This window comes from Euprymna scolopes, chromosome 8 (assembly GCF_053919585.1).
Source record: "Euprymna scolopes isolate OS-2025 chromosome 8, ASM5391958v1, whole genome shotgun sequence".
Classification (NCBI taxonomy): Eukaryota; Metazoa; Mollusca; class Cephalopoda; order Sepiida; family Sepiolidae; genus Euprymna; species Euprymna scolopes.
Window position 1 is genome coordinate 158,212,803 of NC_136489.1, and position 6,485 is coordinate 158,219,287.

Genomic DNA, 6,485 nt, shown 5'->3' on the forward strand with positions numbered 1-6,485 from the left:
ACGCAAAATTGTCGGAGGGGGGAGGTCGAGTTCTCAAAAGTCAAATCGTTGAACTTTGACCCCTCAACAGCCAAATTTTTGGCCGAAAACCGATCAGAAAGATTTTCCCGGATCTCAGTACTCTGTATATCAAATTTCGAGTCTGTAGGCTGAAAATTGACAGAGTTATTGCGTAAGGAAATGTATACTGACACAAAGACACGTTCACTTTATATATATATATATATATATATATATATATATATATATATATATATATATATATATATATTAGCATTTCAGCCTGACGTTGCCCGGGTGTTTGGACGTGTATGTTGAGAAAAAAAAATGTGGTAGTAGGAACGCAGGCTCGAACCCGTACAGCAAAGGAGGAAAAGAACGGGGTAAAACCTAACGTTTATGCTGTTACGACCACCGCCAAACGGGAAGCGACATTTTTTTAAATTAAGGCTAGACAATCCGAAGGAGAGGATAACTTTCAAAAATATAGGCGAAAAAGGGACCCCCTCTCCCTGTAGAAAAGTGCCTAGTTTAAGGGGAAGATATTAATGTTTTTAGCCAATGTTTCGATATTTGGCGTATGAAAGGTCGAACTTTAAAACAATACTGATATTGGTAAAATCCGTCGCCTCTATTGAAGGTTTAAGGCAGACATGCAAACAGATATACATACATACATTTATATATTGGTAACTAAAAATTTCGACCCAAACTGATGAAAAATCTTGCCCTATCTCTGAATACCCTTTATGTAAAATTTCAAATATTTAGACCAGAAATTGTCTGAGTAATTTGGAAGAGACTGCAGAGGTCAATTTTTTCAACTTTGACCCCTATTATAACACCTTAAAATTTATTGTTTTGGGCTCAAATCAAGTTATGAAGTTAGATCCATGCCCAAGGAACCTATATCTAAAATTTCAAGTGCGTAGACCAAAAATTGGCAGAGGAGTTTGGTAGAGTTCTCAAAGGTCAAATCGTTGAACTTTGACCCCTTAATCGCCAAATTTCTGGCCAAAAATCAATCATATTGATTTCCCCAAATCTCAGTACCCTGTATATCAAATTTCGAGTCTGTAGGCTTAAAATTGACAGAGTTATTGCGTAGGGAAATATACATACACACACACTATATATATATATATATAGAGAGAGAGAGAGAGAGAGGAGAGAAAAGATAGTGTGTGTTATTTATTTTTTGTGTTATGATAACATCCGAATGACTGTTGTTTATTAGTTATGAACTCTTATTTCTTGTAATAAATAATTTTAACAATAATTCTTCATGCGTTCTGGTTTCGGTTTAAAATATAGCTAACTAGACTGGGTGCTCGGCGTTACCAGGGTTCTTTGAGTTGTATACTGAGCAACATAGTCGTAGGCAGGCAGGCTCAAACACATACCGCGAAGGAGGAAAAGAACATGAAAAAGAAAATGTGCATCCATTGCCAAATCGGAAGTGGCGAAGGTTTAAATTAAGGCTAGTCAATCGAAAAGAGAGGATGACTTTCGAAAATCTCGGCGAAAAAACGACCCCTCCTTGTAGAAAAATTAATGTTTTTAGCCAATTTTTCGTTATTTGTCGTCCGAAGGGTCGAGCTTCTAAAACGATACCGCTCTTGTGAAAATCCGTCACCTCTGTCGAAAGTTTTAAGAAAGTTTTTATTTGTATAATTGTACTTTATTTTTATAACACACACACACACACACACACACATATATATATATATATATATATATATATATATATATATATATATATATATATATATATGTGGTGTGGTGTGTTGCACACAGGGCCTTTGAGCGTGTAGTGTTGTAGCTTAGTGAATGTGTAGAGTGCTTAGCTGCTTGGCTTTCAGGTGCTTTGCTCCTCTTGCTTCCAGCTGTAACCGCCACCTATACTCGCAAGAGTGAAGGGGAGGCAGTTTAGTAAGCCCTGCCCACTGGTGGTTAGAGCGTCTCACTGGTCAAGACTCGCATGCCACCTCCTCGTGGTACATCACGGTTTAACTGGGTACCTTGCGGCCCCAGGCTAAGTGTATGTGGGATCTCGGAGTAGTCTGGAGCCCCAGAGGTGTTGAGTGCATGGCCCTCCGGCGTGAGGACACGCCCTGGCTTACACCAATCCAGACCCCAGCTATGTGGTCAAATAGCAAAATGTCATCTCGGCAGCAGGAGTTGGCAGTCATGGTATGAGCGCAGCTGATATATTTTTCAACCACCGGTCTCCCATGGCGGATCACTGAGCGGATGAATCAAGAACGATCAACGGTCAGGGATCAACACCCAGTTAGCGGGTACTGCGGGGCAACCTACCACTGCTCCAGCTGTCGCACTCCTGTGCTCCGCTGGGGTCCGCAATGTTGGGTCCAGAGGTGGATGTTCTGTTCTGGGCATGCACTCATCCACTACTTCCCTGCCCCGGCGCTTGACGTTTCAGGCAACTACTATGGATATGTCAAGAATAAATTCTCAGCGACTGGCAATTCGGGAGCCCCCTGCAGTCGGGGGTGCTGTCGTTGCTCGGCAGGGCCCGCGTTCTAGGCAGGCGCGCCCCGGTCGACATCCTGCTACTGCCTCCCCACTACACCTGGCCTGCTGGAATGTCCGCTCCCTTGGGGTGACTTCCTCTCTTGACAGTTTTCATCCTCGGAAGTCTGCTGTTATCGACCTGGAATTACTCCGGTTGGGGGTGGATGTCTCAGCACTAGGCGAGACATGGCTCACTGGAAATGGCTCCATACGTGAAGCTAACTTCACATTTTACTGGACTGGCTACCCTGACTTGGAGAGACCAAAACATGGAGTGGGTTTTGCCATCTGCAACAAGCTGCTCAGCTTTGTCGAAACTCCCGTCGCCATCTCTCCCAGATTAATGTCACTACAGCTACACACCACCTCTGGTCCAGTGTCCCTATTGTCTGCCTACGCCCCAACCCTCACCTCGCCGGATGACCAGAAAGATGCTTTCTATCTCCAGCTGAGTGAGACCCTCTCCAAAATCGACCGCGGTCACCGCATAATCATCCTGGGTGATCTCAACGCTCGAGTAGGCAGTAACACCAATGCCTGGCCTGATGTCCTGGGTCCTCACGGAGTGGGCTCTATGAATGAAAATGGACAGCGTCTTCTGGAACTCTGTGCTACACACAGGCTGTGCATCCCATCAACCTTCTTTAAGGGCTCACCGTGGTCGAAGATGACATGGCAACACCCACGCTCTAAGCGCTGGCACCAGCTGGACCATGTGATCACTCAAAAGAAGCACCTCCAGGATATCATCCACTGCAGGACAATGCACTCTGCGGACTGTGATACAGACCACTCACTTGTGCGCTGTAAGCTTAAACTAAAGCCAAAGAAAATCCACCTGTCTTGCTCAAAACCACTTTCAACGCTCAATGTTCTTGCTACTAAGTCCAAGGAGAAATGCCAACATTTTCAAGCTTCAATACAATCCACCTTTGGCCAGTCTGCACCCCCTCAGGATGCTGCCTCTGCCTGGCTGCGGATTCGTGACACTGTTGGAGTTTGCGCACTCTCCAGTTTTGGTAGACGTACAGTAAAGCAGCCGGACTGGTTCAGACACCACGCGGACACACTCCATCAAGCACTAGCAGAAAAGCGAGCGGCAAGACTGGCTGTGATGCAGGACCCCTCTCCTCAAGCTACTAGCCTCTGGAAGCAGAGCCGCTCAAAAGTGCAGCGCCTAACTCGAGAGGCTAAACACAACTATTGGAGTGACATCTCCAAGCGTGCTGAAGACTGCTCTGCCACCGGCAACACCGGTGGCATGTACCAAGCTCTGAAAGAGGCTCTAGGTCCTCCTGTGAAGAAATCATCTCCTTTGCGATCTCTGACCGGAGAACTACTCACCAATCCTGATGATCAGCTTGACCGTTGGGTGGAGCACTACAGCTCACTGTATGCTCAACCTGTAGCAGCTAGTGGGGCTGCTATAATAGCTGCTGTTCCCCAACTACCAGTCCTCCATGAGCTAGATTACGACATCACCATCGATGAAGTACACAAGACCATCAAGCTACTGAGGAACAACAAAGCCCCCGGCGTGGATGGGCTACCTTCAGAAATCTTCAGATGCGGTGGTGACTCACTAACTGAGGAACTCCATCATCTCTTCTCAATCTGCTGGAATGAAGGTACTATTCCCGATGAACTTCGTAACGCCAACATAGTTACCCTGTATAAGAACAAAGGGTTTCGCTGCGACTGCAACAACTACCGTGGCATATCTCTACTTTCCCAGCCTGGAAAGATCTATGCCCGCTTAGTCCTGCCACGTCTCCAGATTATTGCCAACAGAATTCTTCCTGAGAGTCAATGTGGCTTTCGACCTGGCCGCTCTACCACTGACATGATCTTTTCTGTTCGTCAGATCCAGGAGAAATGCATTGAGCAAGGCCGTCCTCTCTATGCAGTTTTCGTTGACTTGACGAAGGCCTTTGATTATGTTAGCAGATCAGGGCTATTTCTAGTCCTCCGTCTACTGGGCTGCCCTCCCAAACTCCTGAAAACCATACAAGAATTTCACGATCAGATGAGGGCTACAGTACAGTTTGAGGGCTCTCGTTCTAAAGAGTTCCCCATCTCTTGTGGTGTCAAGCAAGGCTGCGTGTTAGCTCCTACTCTGTTCGGAATATATTTCTCAGCTGTTCTGCGCCGAGCCTTCCCAAACCCAACTGGAGTGCTCCTTCACACTCGCAGTACTGGAGGCCTATTCAACCTGGCCAGGCTACGCTCAAAAACTATGGTTAACCGCGTACAGATCCGTGAACTCCTGTACGCTGATGATGCTGCCTTCATCGCCAACTCGGAGGTTGAGCTTCAGGCAATGTGCTCCTCCTTTGCTTCTGCCTGCGAGGAGTTTGGTCTCAAAATCAGCCTAGGCAAGACGGTGGTCTTTGCCCAGCCTGCTGGGCTTTCACCCATAATAACCGTAAACAATCATGTACTGTCAAACGTCACCAAGTTCACTTACTTGGGTTCTACAGTTGATAACACCAACAGTCTTGATTGTGAACTGGACTCCCGCATTGGAAAGGCATCAACAACTTTCGGCAGGCTTAGTGAGAGAGTCTGGAAGAACAAGTCCCTCTCGCTACACCTAAAGATCAAGGTTTACGAGGCCTGCATCCTCAGCACTCTCCTGTATGGCAGTGAGACTTGGTGCACCTACCGCCGACACGAACACCGTCTGAACGCCTTCCACTTCCGATGCCTGCGCACAATTCTTGGATTCACATGGAAGGATCATGTACCAAACACAGCTATCCTCTCCACGACCAAGAGTACTGACATGTACACAGTGCTGCGCATCCGTCGCTTACGTTGGGCTGGCCACACCTGCCGCATGGACGACAGCCGGCTACCAAAAGCACTTCTCTTTGGAGAGATAGCTGATGCCCCTCGCTGTGCTGGCAGGCCACGCCTCCGCTACAAGGATGTCCTGAAACGTGACCTCCAGGTCTTCGGCATCCCTCACAACACTTGGGAAACCTCTGCCGGCAACCGAGCAAAGTGGCAAGCTGCTATAAGATCTGGTGCCAAAAGATCCTGCCAGCAATACACAGACTTCCTGAACTGTAGAAGACTGAAGCGCCTTGCCAATCGTCGTCCTCGACGTTAAGGGCCTATGTTATATATATATATATATGAACAAATGATTAATAAAACATGTTAAAAAACATCTTGAAAAAGAGTTAAAAACATATTTAATTTTAAAAAGGAAGCACAAGATAAGTGGATAGTCCTTAATCCGCGGAGTTTCGAAGGAATACTCTCCTTCTCATCAGAGGGCAGGAATTAGCAAAATGCGGGATCGGATTTTGCATGTAAAAGTATTTAATGAAACCACAAGTAAGTCACAGATCTTACTTGGTTAAAAAAAAGAGTGAGGTAAGGGGAGTAGGAGGTAAAAGAAAAATGATAAAAAGATTTCACATGAATGGATAGTCCGGTGAAGGGTAAAAAATCCAAGAATGGTAAAATCCAAACACGGTCGAATTAAAAATTTCCAATCCCACAGGTAAGTTCCAAATGGTCCAAAATGATCCAAAAGGCAGAATTCCTTGGAAAATAATCACAAATGGAATGCGTTCCAAGTCATTAAAAGAAAAGTTCAAATGTGCACAGAAAAAGCACTGGAGAGAATATTTAAAACACGTCTGCCAAGGCCGGAGGAATCAAGTAAAATTCTACTATGAATGAACATGTAGAATTAAAATGGGTAAATTAAAAATTTACGACAAATTTAGTATTCGACAAGGAATGCAAAAAGTTCAATCTTTTCCTTAGTCCATGGATTTTCAAAAAATGTCTAATCTCATCAGATTAAATGTTTTTAGCAAAATATGTTTATAAGCAGTCATAAATTTTGCTTTTTTCGCATATAGATTAAAAACGAAAAAGCTTGCATGAAAAGCCTTACAAATTTATATTTCAATATTTGATGCAACACTACG